General features: G+C 45.2%; 1 protein-coding gene across 1 annotated transcript in view; it reads left to right on the forward strand.

Moving 5' to 3' along the window:
* LOC140693658 (uncharacterized) overlaps window positions 1-19,943 on the forward strand; it is a 676,856-nt gene that overhangs the window by 631,833 nt on the left and 25,080 nt on the right. The window contains exons 16-17 of the mRNA XM_072957373.1: window positions 16,053-16,205; window positions 16,963-17,070. The gene's annotated coding sequence lies outside the window, so the exon portion shown is untranslated. The remainder of the gene's footprint in view (window positions 1-16,052; window positions 16,206-16,962; window positions 17,071-19,943) is intronic.

Consider the following 19,943-nt stretch of genomic DNA (forward strand, 5'->3'; position numbering starts at 1 on the left):
GGGATTTTGCAGATGTATCAGGTTAAGGACTCTGTGACAGGGAGATTAGCCTGGATTATCTACATGGGCCTACTCTAACAACAGGAGTCCTTAAAAATTGAAAATCTTTCCCAGATGTGGTCAGAAAGATATGACTTTGGAAGAAGGATTAGAAAGCTGTAAAGCTGTTAGCTTTGAAGATAGAGGAAGGGCCATGGGTAAAGAAATGTGGGTGAACTCTAGAAGCCGGAGAAGACAAGGAAATATATTCTTCCTTTGACTTACAGAAGGGCATAGAGCCCTGCTGACATCTTGATTTTTAGCCAAGTGATATCTGTTCCTGACTTGACCTACAGAACCATAAAATAATGTTTGTGTTGCTTTAAGCTGCAAAATTTGTGATAATTTGTTACAGCAGTGATAAAAACAAGTATAGGGGAGGTAATCCAAATTTATGGATTGGAGGGCTCAACATTTTAAAGATGTCAGTTCCCCTTCAACTGATTCAAAGATTTATATGTGCACATCAAAATCCCCAAAACTTAATTGTTGTTACTGTTTTTTTGTAGAACTTGACAAGCTGATTCTAAATACATAGAGAAGCTTGAAGAGCCAACAATAGCCAAGCTGATATTAAAGAACAATGTTAAAGAACTTATTATAAAACAATATTAAGTCTATGTGATAACTACCTAAAGTTAGACATATAGACCAATGGAACAGTATTGAATTAAACCCTGTACCATACATGAACAGTAATTTTAGATAGATTATAAATCTAATAAATTTGAAACATAAAGCACAGCATCTGGGGGAGGGTAAAGCTCAGGTGGAATGTGTGCTTAGCATGCATAAGGTCTTGGGTTCAACTCCCAGTACCTCCATTAAAATAAATAACCTAATCCTCCACCAAAATAAAGCATCTAGAAAATAGTGTAGGAGATATTTTAATGACTTTGAAATGGCAAAGAGTTCTTAAACAGGACACAGCACTAAACATAAAAGAAGAGTTTTAAGTTGGACTTCAGTAAAATTCAGAATTATTTTTATCAACAGATACCATTAAGAAAGTGAAAAGCCACACGGTGGGAAAATATATTTTCTATACCTATATCCAACAAAAGACTTGTATCTAGGGCAAATAGAGAACAAAAACCAGTGGAGAAAAAGGCAAAACCTCAATATTAAAATGTGCAAAAAAATTGAACAGGTGCTTCACAAAAAAAAAAAAAAATCCAAATAAGCTATGAAAAGGGGCTGACCTCTTTAGTAATAATAAAAATACGTACTAAAACCACACTTGGATCACCATTAGACATCCACTAGAATAGTTAGTTGTTAAGTGATATGAAGCATTGGTGAGGGCAACATGCAATGGGGACTCTTACACATGGCCAGTGGGAATATAAATTCTTACAAATACTTTGAAAATAGGCTTTTTGAAAGTTATATGTATATATATATATATATGTGTGTGTGTATATATGTACACACACACATATATACATACATACACACACACACACTCCCTGTGTACCCTTCAGAAGCTTCTACATCTGAGCACAAAAGGACATCCAGAAAATTCTCATAATCACTATTTGTTATAGCCCCAAATAGAAAATGACCCAAACACCTGTCAACAATAAATACATAACCATAAGTGGTGGCACATGCATACAAGTTGTATACTTTAAAGCAATAAAAATAAATATACTAGTTTAAAGAAAACTCTAGTGGATGAATCTTACATAATGTTGAGTGGAATGTAAGGGACTAAAAATTTCAAAAGCCAAAAAAACCAATCCATGGTGGCTGAATTTAGGATGGTGAATCCATCAAAGAGATGCCATAGTATCTGGGAAGAAACCCAAAGTGGAACAGCAATGTTCTGTTTCTTGACTGGATGAAGGTTACATAGATGTGTTTAATTTGTGAAAAATCACTGAGCTGTATACTTAAGATATGTTCACGTTTAAGCATGTATATTATATTTGCATTTTTTTAAAAAATGTTTGCTTGCAAAAAAAGATATCCAAAGCCTAAGTATTTATCAGTAGGAGAATGGATAAAACAAATGATAGTATATTCAAACAATGGAATAAATTCAACAATAAAAAAGAATCAACAACTGATGCAAAGATGAACCTCAAAAGCCTAATTTATACATTTCATTGTCAGGTAAATTTTAGCTCAGAAGGTAAACAAAACTATAAACAGGCATGTGCCCTGGGGGGAGGGGTGCTGAAGCCTTTGTCTCCTCAGACCTGTGCCATTACTGGCACATCTCGCAAGAAGAGAGGCAGGGCTCAGCCACAGCTACCATCTCCTCCTGTGCATAGTGCCCGGGCGGGGTCGGGGCTGAGACCTGAATCTGCACATGGGGGCCCCACAACCTCTTAGGCAGGACTGAGACTTGTTTATAGCCTGAGGCAGAGAGGATTTTTCTACCCTGACACCTCAGAGAACTTGTGCTGCCAAGGGAAACAAGGAGCTCAGATTTGGAACAGAGCATAGGCGGGGCTGTTCCGTGGTCTTCCACGAGCCCAACTACAGACCGCCTACCCGAGGCAGAGCAGGCAGCTGCACAGAGCAGCGGAGCGACCAGCACCAGGAGACGGCAGGTGGGCAGCCACTCACCTTCCTGGCAGGAACACAGCACCTGACCACGGTGCTGGGACGGGGTGTGATCTGCCCACCTGCTTCCCCCCAAGCACAGCATCTGACTGTGGCATCAGGAGGGGGAGTGACCTGCCCACCCACTGGGTAAGAGCTCAGCTCCTGACCTACTGTTAGGAGGGGGCACAATCTGCTGGCCAAGAGCCACTGAGAGCAGCACAGTTGAGGGCACCAACAGAAGGCCTATGAAACAGCAAGCTGAGTTCATGAAGCAGGGCAAAGACACAAAGACCTCTCAATAAAATCATTAAGGGCACACCATCTCCAGGATAAGTAGGTAACTGCTACTCCTTAAGCCACGGTGCCAGAGAGATATGAGCAATGTGAAAAAGCAGAGAAACCACTCCCAATTAAAATATCAAGAGAAATCCCCTGAAAGCATGATCAAGGAAATAGACATTGATGGTCTATTAGATCAAGATTTAAAAAAAAGAGTGATCAAAGTACTGAAGGAACTAAAAGAAATAGTGTTTAGGTATATAAAATGTTCAAAAATGAAATAGAAACTACAAAGAAGAACTAGGTAGAATTAGTAAACTCATTGGCTGAGATGAGAGCTGACCTAAAGGCTGTGCAAAGCAGACAAGAAAATACAGAAGAATAAATAAGTGACCTAGAAGACAGGACAACAGAAAGCACCCAATCAGAACAGCTGAGAGAAAAACAAATGAAAAACAAAACAATATACGGGACCTATGGGGTAAAAAAAACTGTGCCAATGTATGCATAATAGGAGTTCCAGAAGGGGAAAAAGAACAAAGGGGGTTGAAAAGGTATGGGAAGGGCTCATGACTGAAAACTTCCCAAACCTAAAGAAGGAATCATATCCAAGCACAGGAGGCTCAGAGGGTCCCAAACAGGAAGAACCGAAACAGACCCACACCAAGGCATATCCTAATCAAGATAGCCAGAGTCAAGGATAAAGAAATGATCCTAATGGAAGCAAGAGAAAAACAAAGAGTGAGTTACAAGGGAACCACCATAAGGTTTTCAGCTGATTTTTCTACACTATTTACAACAGCTAAGACATGGAAACAGCCTAAAATGTCCATCAACAGATGACTGGATAAAGATGTGGGATATTTATATGATGGGATACTATTCAGCCACAAAAACTGACTACATAATGCCATTTGCAGAGATATGGATGCTCCTGAAGAATGTTATTCTAGGTGGAGCAGAACAGAAAGAGAAAGAGGAATACCATGTGAGATTACTCATGTGTGGAATCTTAAATATATGCAAGATCTTGTTGTAATTCACACCAAAAAATAAAAAAGTGACAATATATGTACGTTCATGTATAACTGAAAAATTGTGCTCTACACTGGAATTTGTCATAACCGTAAAATGACTATTACTCAATAAAAAATGTTTTAAAATAAGTAAAATAAAATATAACCTTTAAAATACTGTATAATGAGAGGTGTGATGTTCTAGTATCTGTTCTAAGAAGTACGTTAGACACACATAAGAATAGCCAATGGTCAGAAAGATCACATGTTATCAGCTACCACCCCATGCAAATTAATGGCATTTAGCAGATATTCATATATGTGTGTAAATATATAAAATAGGTATTAGTCTATATGTAAATCAAATCAAATATTATATTATAATCTAACGTAAAATCATATCAGCAAAAGCACTTTGCTGACATAAGTGTCTTGGTGTAAACAGATTACAATTTTTTATTGAGTTGTCATAATGGGATAATATTGTGAACCAAGTGGAAATTGTAAAAAAAAAGTTATCCAAAAAAAAAACATCCTGACTACATGATAAGATGCACAGTTACTATAAGGCCTCTCCCATTATTTACTATCAGTGTCAGAAAGTCTTGGAATAAGTTAGGAGAATTAAAAACTCTAACAAGACACAAGAATGCACTCTCTGTTAAAGAAAATAAACCAAAAGAAAAAAACAAATGAATAGACAATTAAGGTCCTACAGATAAAAATACCAATTTTTATGGGAAATAGCCTTAAAATAAAAAATAAGGAGATTATATTCTAATTTCAACTTTTGAATAAAGATATACAAAATTTAGCTGAATACCTTCGTATTTTGCACTTATGAAGAAAAAAATGTATTTGCAATGAAAAAACAGCCATTACCCTGCCTTTTGAGTATTCTAAAGTTTTAGGTTTGAATATATTTCATCTTAAATGATCTTAAGCACTATGCAGTGGTTGGTGTTTTAAAAATACCACTGTGTGTGGAACTTCTAAAAGTGCTTCAAAAAATTTATATTTTTGTAATAATTTAGTAATGGCCTGAATATTATTTTTAACAAGACTACTCACCATGGAATACTGCAAGATTTTTTCAATGAGTTTATATTCACACATGTTTAAGATTGTCACTATATTATGAGAAAATGTCAACCATGGCAGTATTTTGACTTGAAAATGAGATAAGCTGAGAAGCATATTTTAAGTATAAACTAAATGATTGCATTCCTTTTAAGACAAGAAAGTAAAAGCATGATAAACTCTGACTTTGACACACTTAAAATATAAAAATTAACAATGTGATTTTACACACTTCTCTTTAACTCTCAGTACGTTCTCAGCCCCTTTCCCATTACATAGGCGACTCCGCTCTGACCCTTGGTGTACACACCTCCGTTCACACGGGGGAGGGGGGGACCCGGGAGGTCAGGACCAGGGGCACGGACACCCCAGTGGCCCCGATGGACACGGACACTCACCCGCTCCCGGCGGGCGAGGAGAATAGTCGAAGAGGGCCCGCCAGCGCACCCGTCCCCTCCTGCCCTGCCGGCCGGGGCCCCAGCTCGGTCAGGTCCACACACACCCCGGCAGGAAGCGGGCTCAGGCCGTGGGAAACCGGCGTAACTTCAGAGAGCGGGGAGCATCCTCCTCCCGCAGACACGCAGGCAGCGCGGTCCCGGTGCCTCCTTGACGCCGCCCGCTCAGTCCTGAGGAAAACAAGCTCCGCCCCCAGGGAAGACGCTGGCTGCTGATGCGGACTGTGCATGCGCACCGCTACCTAAGACACGCTGGCTTCGTGCACCCCCTGCAGGTCCTCGAGGGCGGTGCAGGATACTCGGAACTCACTGTAGAACACATGACCCCTCCCAGCCATGATGCTAAATCACTGGAAATCTCAGTGCCCTGGCCTCTTTTTTAATGGCACTGGTGATGCTCTCATCCGGCCATGCCTGCTCTCTTGCCTGGCACATGCCTCAGTCCTTGGAATCCCGCCGGAATCAGATTCTGTTCTGGAGGAAGGACAGGTGCAGAAGAATCTCTCAAAATCCAGACTTAGATGACCAGGAACCCAAACTCAACTCTGTCAACTCCCTGGGGTCCCCTGAGGAGTGTGGTTTTCTCAGAACCATCTGCCCTGTGTCAGGAGCAGACCAAGCATCAGGTAGCTTAGAGAGGCTATCATGCAGCACATGCTTTGGACGGTTCTCAGTTCTGACCTGCATGATCTTGAGACCCTTTTGTAACTCCTAACACTCTGTTTTCTCATACCTATAGTGATGGTTATTAATGACTGTGTTAATCCTCTTACAATGCTGAGGTGCTATTGTTCCTTGGATAACAGAATATTTTGAAGGAATCAATTGTTTATCACTTCCCCCTAATGAATTATGTTTTTAAAACTAGAAATGTTTCGGGGGGACTCAGGTCCTCCTCTTGCACCAGTTCCTGAGGTGTTGGCAGTTTCTGCTCTGAGCTCCAGATCCTGATCCTGCCAGTGGTCTATGGTGATGCCAGTGTGTACATGCTCTTTTGCACCGGTGTGGAAAGGTGACAGCCCTTCCCCTAAATGAGGCTGCAACATGCTGACACTCAAAGCAGGCACAATGAAGAATCAGCTAGAGTCCCCAGTACCAGCTGTCCCAGGTAGAAACATCACCTTCACCACAGTGTTCCTGTGCTCCTATCAGGCCTTAACTACTCCCAGCAGGCCATGCATGAGCAGTGTGACAGGTGACTGCCTGTCCCAGCACAGCATGGTGGTGATGATCCCACCATATCTGTTCGTTTTTGGAATGTCCCCACACCTCTCTGAGCTTCACTTTGCTCTTCTCACAGGCAGAGTTGTACAGGCATGAACCTCACAGGGTTATGGTAGGTAGTCACGGTAGCTGCTCACCCAGTGGCAGGCTCTGCCGAGAGGGCTGCTGGGAGTGCTGTGTTTCTTCACACTTGTCCTTCACTCTCCCCAATGAAAACACTCTTGGCCTTATCCTTCCCTGGCCTGCGGCCTTTCTGTGCTTGCAAAAGAACATGGAAACAATCTGCAAAGAAGTTTTGAGGTTCTGTCCGTCTGGTCCAGGAAATGGTGACTCTGCTACATGTGCTGTTGTGTGGGCTCTCATGGGAGGGGCTTGGGCAGGACTTCCTTTTGCAATAAGCTGCCCCACCCAGCCCTTTCCATGATCCAGACTCCTGGGGCCAGGGTGCAAATCCCCAGCTCCCCACTTGTCAACCATGTGACCTGGGCAACTTTCTCAAACCCAAGCTTTGCCCACCCAAGGTCAGCAGAGATGGGGGATAACAGGATGTCCCGCACAGAGTGTCTGTGCAGATTAAGTGAGGTAGAACAGACAGAACAGTGGTGGGGCCTGGCCCATTGGTTGGCAGAAGGGAGCTCACCATGTGCAGCAAATTCCGCGGGTCACCCAGCAATCTGCCCAGAGGCTTAGCCACTCCATCGCTATCATGCATCTGAAGTCCACTTAACCACATGGGAGAGAAACAAACACATATTCTGAGTGTAGCTGCCACAGGGAAAATTGCAACTGAACGGGGAGTAATACCCGAGGGTGATCAGGATGGCGGAAGCTGCCCCCTGGGTTTGAGCAGACTGGAGCTGCCCTCCAGAGCCTGGGGTTAGTGAGGATGGGCTTGTAGAAATGCCCCTCTCCTTTTCCCATCAATGCTGGGTCCTGCGGGTACTGAGTCCCACAATCGGTGTGCTGCTAGTGCCCTCAGCACAGAGAAAAACCCAGGGGTTCCCACAAGACTTCGGACACGTCCTCTGCTTCCTGAACTCCCACTCTGGTGACCCCACCTGGGATGCAGAGATGAGGTGAGGCAGGGACCTGTCCTGTCAACATCACTGCTCTACCCTGGGAATCTGGCACACAGAAGGTGCTTGGTAAGTCATTGTTGAATGAACAGCAATACTGGGCCAAGTTTCTGTGGGTGTCGGTGCCTCCAGATCAGGGACCCCTCAGGGCCCACGTCACAAGTGACATGAAAATAATGATCCCACCAGGAGCAATAACAGTTCCTCAGAATAAATGGGCTTTTCCAAGCACTCTCCACCTGTTGCAAAGGCCTCCCAGCAGGGAAGTGGGCTGTCAGGGGCAGCACTGCACTCTCCACTGTAACAAGGAGAAAGCCAAGGGCCACAGAGAGGAGTGCCTTTCCAGTGTCACTGCTCACTTTCCCACGTTTTGGGAGACCAGGAGGCTTTTCTACTACATTCTGGCTCTGAAGCCCCAATACTGTGTGGACATGCCTCCCTCCCTGGAGCAAGGAACCACTAAGTGACCTGTCACTTGTCACCAAGCAGACTGGCTCATTCCAGCTCATTGTGCCACCAGCAGATTGTGCTAGAAGCAGGATCCTCTGGGAGACATCACTATCTCCCAAGCTGGAAACAGGTGAACAGCTCACAGGTTTCCTGGAGAGGATTGTCACATGGCCTTGATCTGGCCGATCAGCATTTTCCATCCTCCCTGGCCACTGTGATTGGCTCAAGGCTGAGCACCAGCCCAATCAGGCTCCACGGAGGTCAGGCCTCGTTGCTGGAATCCTGGGAGCAGAGAAGTTCTATTTCAGTTGGGAGTTGAGGGGTGGTGATGTCAGCCTGTGGCAGTTGGTGACTATTTGCTTTCATAAAGGCAGAGCCATGTGAAGATGACAACAGTGGCAGAGCCCAGAGGTGGGGAAGGATGACTTTTGTTGATGTCACTGAGCACCAGGTACAGACATGCCTGAAGCTATCTCCCTGTGGACGTCTCAGTTAGGTAAGTCATTCTCTCCTGCCCTGTTTGCTTCTTTAAGCCACTTTGGTTTTCTGTCAGTGGTTTTAAGAAAAAGTTTGACTATTCCTTCAAGCTGGCTAAATGGAGACCCTGGAACTGCAACAGTGAGGTGACAGGCAACAATGTGGCTAATAGACTTCAGAGGCCTCTGTTCAAACAGGGGATTGTAAATGACAAGGGAGAGTACACATGGCCTCATTGAACAGATTTGCTACTGGTAGCTCCCAGTTCCTGGATATTAGAGTGCATTCACTCAGCCAAGTCTCAGCTCTGCTGTCACACCTGCTAACCCACACCTCTCCTCTCCCACCTGCCAGGCCTAGGGGGGCTGGGCACCCCCGGGCACCTGAAAAAGCCCAGGGCTTTGTGTTGTAATTTACACAGGCTGCCCCCAGTTCTGAGGGTGAGGGTGACTGGGTTCCAGTTTACAGAGAAAGCAGACTAGACGGTCTCAATGGTGAGATGTGGGGGTGGGACCCCAATCTACCATCTGACCTATGACTTCAGAGTGGACAGCCTCCCCACCCTCAGCCAGGATGCTTGCTAAGCCTAGGGGCTCAGGAGTCCTGCTCCCTCAATCACCCCTCCTGGAGGTGAGAGTGGGGTACTTTTCTCTATACAACATTCACCCCTGTAGGGGCACACGTGTGACCTCACAGTCTGTCATCCCTTCCTTATGACCTGGACCTCCTTGATTTGTGAGCACTGCAGATCATGGGTGCACACGTGGGCAGGTGCACCATGACTGAGAGGACAGCACTCCAATTTAAGCCCCCTCCATGCTCAGATGATTACATTCTGGAATTGAGGGGTTCCCAGGGGTCAGGTGGCCAATTCTGGCCTTAGGGGCAAATTCTTATCACCCAGGGGGCTAATTTTTAAATTAAATTACACATTTACAATTCAATAGTCAAGCCCCTTTCTAGGCAACCTTGTAGCCTCTCAGCTTTTACCCCTCGCTCTGACCATGTTCTAAGCTTCAAATTGAGTGCTATTATGGACATGAACATGTCCCTGTCATGTGTCACCTTCACAGTAAGCGGCCACCCCAAACTCCCCTCCCTTCCCCTTGTCGATATCTCCACACAGGGAGTAGGGCCCTTTTGATGCAGTTGTGCAAATGTGTGAGCTAAGGGTTTAGAATGTCCAGGCTGGGAGGGGTCTGCCCCACATGGCAGGGCAGGTGGGCTGGCAGGGGGTGATGGTTCACTTGTAAAACCTCAGCTGGTTTCAGGCAGTGACAACAGACTGGCAGCCAAGGGCTCAGCTGGTGCAGAGTAAGCGGATTAAATGTGTTCACCCAGACGCCTTGGGGGTGGCAGCCCTGGAGTACGACTACAAGTGAGGAAGGTGGAGGGTCCCCAGTGCCTGGACCTCCACCTTCTAAAAATCAGGACTGAGATGTGGCTTTGAAATCAGAACACTGGAGTTCAAAGCTTCCCCCACCAATTTGTCAATAATTCAAAGCAAATGAGCCTCAGTTTTCTCATGTGTAAAATGAGAACTTTGAAGCCTCTCCCTCTGAGGGTGTGGAGGGAAGTAAATGCGGTGACAGCAGAGCACAGGAGCTGTCTGGGCTGAGCCTGCATACAGGCAGGCCGTTGTTGCTGCCATGACCACTGCCTTCCAGGGCAGGGTCTGCACTCTCTCCCTGTGAAGGTCCAGACAGTAAACATTCTAGGCTTTGAGGGACCTACAGTCCCTGTCACAACTACCACCCTCTGCTGTTGGAGGGCAAAGGCAGCTCCTGCAGTAGGTAGTCCAGGCTCGCACCCCCGCTTCCTGACATAAGTATTCCTGAGATACAATTTTCACATAACTTTGTTGGCTTTAGGTGTGCAGCATAATGCCTTGTTACATGTGCATATTGTGAAATGATCAGTGCATTAAGTTTACTTGACGTCTGTCATCACCCATAGTCACACACTATTTTCCTTGTGATGAGAAATTTTAAGAGGTACTCTCTTAACTATCAAATGCACAACGCAGTGCTGTTAACTACAGTCACCTTGCAGTACATTATGTCCCCAGGACTTGTTTATCTTCTAACTGGAAGTTTGTACATTTTGATTATCTTCCCGAATTTCAATCACCCCCTGACTCACCTCTGGCAACCACCAACCTGATCTCTGTTTCTATGTGTTACGGTTTATTTTGTAGATTCCACATATAAATGAGATCATAGGTATTTGTCTTTCTGTCTTATTTATTTCACTTAGCATAATACCCTGAAGGTCCACCCAAGTTGTCACAAATGGCAGTATTTCACTTTTTTAATGTCTGAATAAGATTCCATTTTCTATACACATATATGCATCACGTTTTCTGTACCCATTCATCTGCTGATGGACACTTAGGTTGTTTACATATCTTGGTTATAGTAAATAATGATACAGTGAACATGAGGGTGCAGTTGTCTCATTGACATAGTGATTTCATTTCCTTTGGATATATTCCCTGCAGTGGACTTGCTGGATCATATGGAAGTTCTAATTTTAAATTTTGGGGGAGCCTTCTTACTCTTTTCCCGAGTGATGGCACCAATTTACATTCCCACCAACATTGCACAAGTTTCCCATTTCTTCACACCACCACCATCACTTATTATCTCTTGTATTTTGATGACACCCACCCTGACAGGTGAGAGGGGGTATCTCATTGTGGTTTTGATTTGCATTTCCCTGATGGTGAGTGATGTTGAGCACCTTTTCATGTACCTGTTAGACATCTGTGTGACTTCTTTGGAAAAATGTCTATTCAGTTCCTCTGCCCACTTTTTAAATCAGATTGCTTGTTTTTTGCTGTTGAATTGTAAGAGTTCTTTATATGTTTTGGGTGTTAACCCCTTATCAGATATATAGTCTGAAAGTACTTTCTCCCCTTCTGACTGTTATCCTACCCTCTGCTTTCTGGATGACAGGGGTCCAGGCACTTGGGAATCTCTGCTTCTCACGTGTTTCCAATGGTGGGTGGGTGAGGGCTGTGTTCTGATAAAAGTGTGCACAACCGTGGGTCACTACCCCTTATTTTAGAAGGTGGGCTCTGAAGAGTGCAGTGTGGGCAGGGATGTTTCCCTGAAGTCATCATTTGGATGGTCATGTGCTCTGGAACTCACATCATCTAGCCCGGATGTGATGGGGCAATTTGCAAAGGGAGGACCTTGCAGCTAAGACACTGACCAGGTGCTCTTGTGTCTTGTTGGAAGGACCTGGAAACAAAGTTGTGTGGAACAGGGACTCCTCCAGGTCACAAGGCTCAGTTCAGACTTCTGGGATGCAGAGACCTGCTCTGAGCCACTGTCACTGAGGAGGGAAGGGCCTCAGGCAGGAGGGAGGAGTTGCTGGATTTCACTTGCCCTGTTTGTCAAGTTTCAGCTCTGGTGATGTGTGGAACATGGGCTTAGCTTTGGGAATGTAAGAGGAGAGGTTCCTGGGGAAGGGCTGGCTTTTTCCTCTGATTGAGGTCCTACTGTGTGCCAATCACAGCAGTCCTCTGAGTCAGGGCTGGAAAGCCAGGCACAGAGAGGTCAGGGAGTTTCCAGGTCACACAACATTAGGGACATCATTAGGGTCTGATGCAGACCTGACGCCCAGCCCACATTCTCTCTCCTTTCTCACGACCATCATGATCCCACATGTCAGAATCACCCAGAGAGGCCCAGGTATGGGCACTGGGACCTTTCCTGCCTAACATGCCAAGAGCCTTAAGAGGGACGACAAGATACTTCCTGAGTCCATGATGCCCAGAGGCTGCTCTTAGCAAGAGGCTCAGCACACACTCCTGGATGAATCCTAGCTCTGTCCTGAGTCACTCTGTCCTCCCTGCCTCAGTTCTGCCCACATGGGGCTGGAAACAGCAGCCACTTCACAAGGGTCTATGGAACCTCCAGGATCCTGGAAGCAGTGCCCTCACACAGGGAGCACGTTCTCCTTAACTTTTCCTCACCTCTTTGCTGGATGTAGAGTCCCAGCAGGGCCCTGGCTTGTCCCAATTCTCACCCCAGATCAGGGTCCAGCAGGGGGTGGTGTCCAGGCTGGACTCTGTCCTCTGCCCCTTTTGGGGACCCTCATTCATCGCACCTTGGCTGCCTGGACACTGTCTTCCAGGGGCCACTCTGTGCCTCCCACACCTACCTAGCATCCACCCACCCTGGGTTACTCCAGCGCCCTCTGGCCCTTGGCCACACACCTACTCCGTGTTGAGTGGAAATGAGGTGACCGACATGCTGGGCCTCCTGGACAGTCTGGAGGAGACCGATATCCCCAACCTGCCCACCACCCCAAGAGCCCAAGTTGGGGAGAGGGTGTGCCTCCATTCATACTCTGATTTGTTCAGATTCTCAGCATCTACTTTGCTGGGTGGATATGGGGGTAGAGGTATGATGTAAAAGCAGGAGACCTGGACTGCAGACCATGAGAAGGGGGCTAGCCCAGGCTGGTCTCATAACCCCCTTAGCTTTGGCTTTATCATCTTTAAAGTGGGACAGACTCTTGTGAGGTGAGCAGGATCCTGACCCATAGCCAGGCACTGTCCTACACGCCTTAGAGAAGCTCACTGACTCCTCATAAAAATCTGTGGGGCAGGGACGGGCATTATCACCCATTACTGCAGAAGTAACTGAGGCAGAGAGAGAACAGCTGAGGTGACCACCCCAGATTACAGAGCCCAGGTCATCTGGTTCCAGTGTCCAGGCTCATGGTCAGTGCCCATTCTGGGTTTTCCTCCTCCCTTCATCCTCTTCTGGGACCCATGGCCGCAGCCTCATCTCAGGGTGATTGTTCATGGGGAGCATGATGGGTGCACTGAGGGCCCTTTTCTCTGAGGACTGCTTTCCCAGAAGGCTCAAGGGGTTGACTGTATTCACTACTGGACACCCAGGCCTGGGCCCAGGCCAGCCACACTGCAAAGCCTGAATCAATGATTGTTGAGTGAATAACTGAACCTCTGCATGTACCTGCATGTTGCCCCCATTTCGTCATCTCCACAGCTGGCTACCCGGCCAAAACGTCATGTAATCAGGCCTGGGCCAGGGACAGTCAAGGGGACCAGAGCTGCTCAGCTGGGGACAGGAAGCCTCAGGGGCCCTGTGGCTGTCCCAAGCATCTCCTGGGGCAATTCACAGGGAAGCCCAGCCAGCTTCCAGGAACAGCAATCAGGTCCCAATCCCAGGGGTATAGGGTAGGTCTTGAGGGGTGTTTCCTGAGACTGACTTTGTGTATGAAGGGGGCCTGGGGGTCAGGCTGCTTTCAACGTCCATTCCAGGCCCACACCCCTACTGGCAGCATGGAGCTAGTCATAAAGGACACAGGCCATGGGGCCAAGTCTATAGCAGGGCTCTGCTCCCTCTCTGTGGCTCAGTGTCCTCATCTGTAACAGAGAACTAGTAACAGGGCCATGGGAGGGCTCACTGAGACCCTCCTCTGTGGCTTTGGTTGGACACTGCCCTCTCTCTGCTCAGTGCCCTTCTGTGTAATAGAGAACTAGTAACATTTTTCTTAGCCCCTTTTGGCCCCATTTTTCTGAGTCTCTTTCTACATTGGGCCCAGGGCTTTCACAGAGATCACAGACTTGGGATGTAATCAGAGTGTGGTCACAGCCCTAGTGGTCTCAACTGAGGCCAGAGGAGCTTCAGGGGGGGTGGGAATCCAGAACTGCTTCATGGAGGAGGTGAGATCTGAGCTGTGTCCCCAAGGATGAGCTGTCATCTAGCTGAGGCCTGGCACTGAGCAGGACCCATGTACATGGTTAATGAGGGTGTGAATGAATGAATGGGCACCCCTCTAACAGAGAGTGAGGGGGGGAGTCCCCTAGACCAAAGCAGGAAACACAGGGCACCCTGGGGGAACAGAGGGCGGGGCTACAGTGTGATGCCTGCCTCACCCTTTATGGGTGTCTTGTCACCACTTTAGCGTGTGTTCTGGTGGATTGGGAGCCCTTTCCTCTCCTCTGCTACAGTATCCTGCTCTTCATTCCCAGCAACACCCGCCTGTGTCACCTCAGTGTCCCCAAGTGGACCTGGACCTGTCTTTTGGGAGGTTGTGAAGAGGGATTTGTTGTGCAGCCCAAGACTGAAGTGTGAGGGAGAGGATAATAGGGACCTCCAGAGGGGATCATGGGGTGGGAGACATTGGAGGGGTGGGGAAGGCAGAGCCTCAGAGCTGTAGGATCCTGCTAGTGATGGCTCCTTCACGAGGGGCTTCACAGGAAGGAAGCAATCATGGGGTAAAGGCAGAGCTCAGTTTGGGGCTTGCTGACATGGAACAGCTCATCACAGAGATGTCCAGAGTAGTTGGATGTCGGGAACGAAGATGCCACTGATGTCAGGGTCAAAGCCTGAGACCCAGATGTGGTGGGGCGGTGGTGCAGGGGAAGGGGCTTGAGGATATCAAGATGTTCATTCATTGGGGTCCTCAGGGTGGGGACCTTCATGTTCATTTCACAGCCATCTGGTGCCTGACGGAGCTAGGCTTAGGGAGGTCACTGAGTAGACACGTGCCGATAACCTAGATTCTCCTCTTTCCACATAAAGTCCCTGGTGTGAAGCTGGCAGCCACTCTTCAGAGTCATACACCCTCACCCATGGGCTCTTTGTGTGCCTAGAGCCCAGTGGCCCATTACCTCCCACTCCCCACTGCAGGACCCTTTGCACACCTGCATTTCCACAAGCTATAAAACATCTTCTCTTGCTGTGTGTTTACCCTATGAAACCTCATTGCCCCAGGAAGAGAGGCCTCACATCCTTCCCTTATTAAAGTGGTAAAGCCTTTTGTTCAGAGAAGCCCCTGACAGATCTCACAACCAACCAGGTACCTGTGTATGAATTGATCATGCAGCCCCCTCCTCCTTGTGTGCACACCACCCCCCCAATAACAGACCCCACACACTCAACCTTGACGCTCGTGTAGGCACCTCTTGCCTGTGTGGCCTGATATTGCCTATAGCAGTGTCCCTATTGAACTTTCCTAAACCCTTCTCAGACGCTGGTAATTCTTTACCAACCCAAGTAATTAGCCTGCCATTGTGCCCACAACTCCTGAAACAGAGTTGGCTAAATTATGCAGATTGATGATGCAGGTTAATTTGCTATAAAGGTGAAATCAAGATTTACAAATAAAAGCAACATACATATTCAAGGCAGGACTAAGAACTCACACGGATAACTAAGACCCTCCACATACATCCCACTTTGCCCTTAGGGCCTTTGGGATGGCTGCTCTTTCAGCCAGGATCTCTCTCCGCCTGCTTCTTAAACATCTCCAGGAATCTGCTCAAATGTCCTCCCTGACCTTATTTTTCTCCATGGAACATATCACCTCCGGACATTGTGTATATTTTACTTAATTTTCTCTGTGTCCCCCACCAGGCTGTCTGCTGCATGAGGATGGAGACCTGACTGCTTCACTACCTGCTGTGCCCGGTATCTGGAACCCACCCAACACACAGTAGGACCTCAGAGATTGTGTGACGGGTGTGTGATCACTGTAGGCCACAGACAAAAGCCTTCCCAGCAGTCATGGTTAGAGTCATTCATTCTCTAGTTACTGAGCCCTACTGTGTGCTGGATACTGACCTGGGTGGGAGGCATGCATTGGATTAGACACAGTGAGCACACACAGGATGTTAGGAGGGACATGTGCTCTGGAGAGCACATAGGGCTGGGGGAAGTCAGGAGTGCAGGAGTGGAGGAGAAGAGGGCCAGGTGGAGACAGTGGTGCCAGAGGAGACAGAGAGGTGGGGCCCAGGTCGTGTAGGGCTTTATGGCTCCTGTGAGGGCTTTTCCTCAGGGCAGCGGAACCATGGCTGGGTACGGAGCAGGGGCCCGGGTCCTGAATGCTATGCAGGAAATGGAGCAGTTGTCTGCTGGGGAGATGTGCGTGGAGGAGGCTGTCCCTGTAGACTGTGCAGGCAGAGAAGGCTACTCTGAGGAGGTGACATCTGAGCTGAGCCCTTGTATGGACCGTGTTTCCACCTTCTGTAGACTGGATGCTTTCATCTGCCCTGCAGCCCTATGCAGGACACAACCTGTTCTCAGTCACCTGGACTTGGCCTCCTGCCTCCCTTGTGGGCCCTCCCACCCCAGAAGGAGTCCTTCTAGATCTAACTCACTACCTCCTCCACTGGACTTGGAATCACACTGAGCCACTGTCCACCTGCCCAACTCACCCAGAGTCAAGTCCAGACACTTGGGGGAGTCCCTCCTCCCCAGAGCCCATGAACTTACTCAAATGGCCAGTCCTCAGCCTGCTCACATGCCTCACACTCCCCTCCTGAAGAAACCCTGTGAGAGATCATGTCCACAGCACCCTGTTCCTCCGATCCTGACCCCAGGCTTTCCCATGGGGTGTGACCAAGCATGGGTTGCAGTCCCCTCCTCCAGTCTGGTGAGTAGAAACTACCTTTTATTTTTTCTTTTGTTAATATATTTATTTTTTTTAATTTTTATTTTATTGAGTTATAGTCAGTTTGCATTGTTGTGTCAATTTCCAGCATAGAACATAATTTTGTCAATTGTGTTTACTCTTTCAAGAAACCATCTCTTGGCTTGATTTTTTCAAATGTTTCTTATATCTCTATTTTATTTATTTCCTCCCTGATCTTTATTATTTCCTTCTTTCTGCTTACTTTTGTTATTTTTGCCCTTCTTTTTCTAATTCTTTTAGGTGGTAAGTTTGATTGTTTATTGCAGTTGTTCCTCGTTTTTGAGGTAGACCTGATTCTCTCGCTATAAACTTCCCTCTAAGCACTGCCTTTTCTGGATCCCATAGGTTCTGTGTGGTTGTGTTTTCATCATCATTTGTCTCAGTGTGTTTTTTATTTCTTCTTTGATTTCATCATCCACCCATTTTTTTTAAAGTAGTATGTTGTTTAACCTCCATACTGTCATTTATTTCTCCTTTATTTTTCTGTAGTTCATTTCTAGTTTCATGGTATTGTGGTCAGAAAAAGTTGCTTCAAATATTTTCTATCTTCTTCAAATTGTTAATGCTTCTTTTGTGCCAAAGTATATGATCTATCCTAGAAAATATGGCATGTGCACTTGAGAAGAATGTATGTTCTATTTTAGGGAAATATAATGTTCTGAAAATATTACCCAAGACAAATTGTTCTATTGTATCATTTAATTTCTATGTTGTCTTATTAAATTTATGAATGGAATATCTGTCCAGTGATGTTAATGGATTATTAAAGTCTTCTACCGTGATTGTATTCCGATCAAATTTTCCCTTTTTATCTGTTAGTATTTTCTTTTTATCTGTTATGTATTTAGGTGCTCCTATGTTGTGTTCATATATGTTAATGAGTGTAATATCTTCATCTATGACTCCTTTAATCATTATAAAATGTCCTTCTTAATCTTTCTTTATAATCTTTGTTTTAAAGTCTATTTTATTTGAAATCACTGTTGATATACCTGCTTTCTTGTCATTTCCATTTGTGTGGAATATCTTTTTTAATCCTCTCACTTTCAATCTATGTGTGTCCTTCTCCCAATCGTGGGTCTCTTTTATACAGTGTATTGTAGATACTTTCTTTATTATCCACTCTGCACTCTATGTCCTTTGATTAAAGCATTTAGTCCATTGACATTTATATTAATTATTGATAGAAATGTGTTTATTACATTTTGAACTTTGTTTTGCAGTTCATTTTGTATTTCCTCTTTGTTCCTTACTTTTTCTTTTTGTGGTTTGATAATTTTCCTTTTTATTATCTTGGTGTCTTTTTAGTTTTGTGACTCTATTGTAACTTTTTGGCTTGTGGTTACCCTACTTTGTACATATATTAACCCATTACTATATCTGTTTGTTTTAAACAGATAGTAATATAAGCTCAAACCCATCCTACCAAGAGCAAAAAAGAGAGAGAGACAGAGAGAAAGAGAGAGAGAGAGAAACCTGTATATTTTCTTGCTCGCCTCTCCCACCCTTAATGATTTAGATGCCCTCTTTTATGATTTCATGTTTATTCTGTTGTAATTCATTGTAGCAATCACCTTTCCAATTATGGTTTTCTCCTTTTTGTAGCATCCTGCTTCTTTTCTATTTAGAGTAGGTCTTTCAATATTTCCTTTAGCATAGGTTTAGTGTTGCTAACTTCTTTTAGTTTTTGCTTGTCTGTGAAGTTCTTTATCTCTCCTTCTATTCTAAAGGATACCCTTGCTGGATAAAGTATCCTAGGTTGCATCATTTTTTCATTCAGGATTTTGAATATACCTTGCTTCTCCCTTCTGGCCTGTACTGTTTTTGTAGAGAAATCAGCTGAAAGTATTATGGGGGTTCCCTTGTATCTCATTCTTTGTTTTTCTCTTACTGCCTTTAGAATCATTTCCCATTCTCAACCCTGGTCATCCTGATGGTAATATGTCTTGGTGTGGGTCTGTTTGGGTCCTCCTTGTTTGGGACACTCTGTGTTTCCTGTACTTGGATATCTGATGTCTTCTTTAGGTTTGGGAAGTTTTCAGTCATGATTTCTTCAAATATCTTTTCAATCTCCTTTGTTCTTTCTTCTCCTTCTGGGACCCCCATTATGAGTAGGTTGGCATGCTTTATGTTATTCCATAGGTCCCTTATATTGCTTTCATTGGTTTTTATTTGTTGTCTCTCAGCTGTTCTGTTGTCCTGTCTTCTAAGTCACATATTCATTCCTCTCAATTATCCAGCCTACATTTTACAGCCTTTACCTCAACTCTCCTCTCAGCAAATGAGTTTTCCAATTTTCACTGGCTCCTCTTTAGAGTTTCAATTTCATTATTTGACATATTCTCTGTCTCTATACACAATCTCTTTTAGTTTCTTCAGTACTTTGATCACTCCTTTTTTGAAATCATCTAGTAGACTATCAATGTCTATTTCATTGATTGTTCTTTCAGGGGGTTTATCTTGTTCTTTTAATTGAGACAGGTTGCTCTGCTTTTTTATCTTGCTTATATCTCTCTGGCACTATGGCTTATGGAGTATAAATTATCTACTGTGGTCTTTTAAGAGTTTATTTATTTATCTATAAAGTGGATGCAGAAATAAAACTAAGCACAAAGAAATTAGTTTTAAAAGCAATATAATCAATAACAGAAGAACATATTGAAACAAGATAACAATTGAGTTGGGATGAATTTTTAAAATATTAAAGGAAGAAAAAATATTTGAGAACAGAGTATAATCACAACAGAAGAACAAAACAAGGATAAAAATGAAATTTGACAAATGGAAAGATAATAATAAAAGTATTTTAAAAGAAAATTTTAAAAGGGATTAAA

The sequence above is a fragment of the Vicugna pacos genome, unplaced genomic scaffold (assembly GCF_048564905.1).
Source record: "Vicugna pacos unplaced genomic scaffold, VicPac4 scaffold_20, whole genome shotgun sequence".
NCBI classification, from domain to species: domain Eukaryota; kingdom Metazoa; phylum Chordata; class Mammalia; order Artiodactyla; family Camelidae; genus Vicugna; species Vicugna pacos.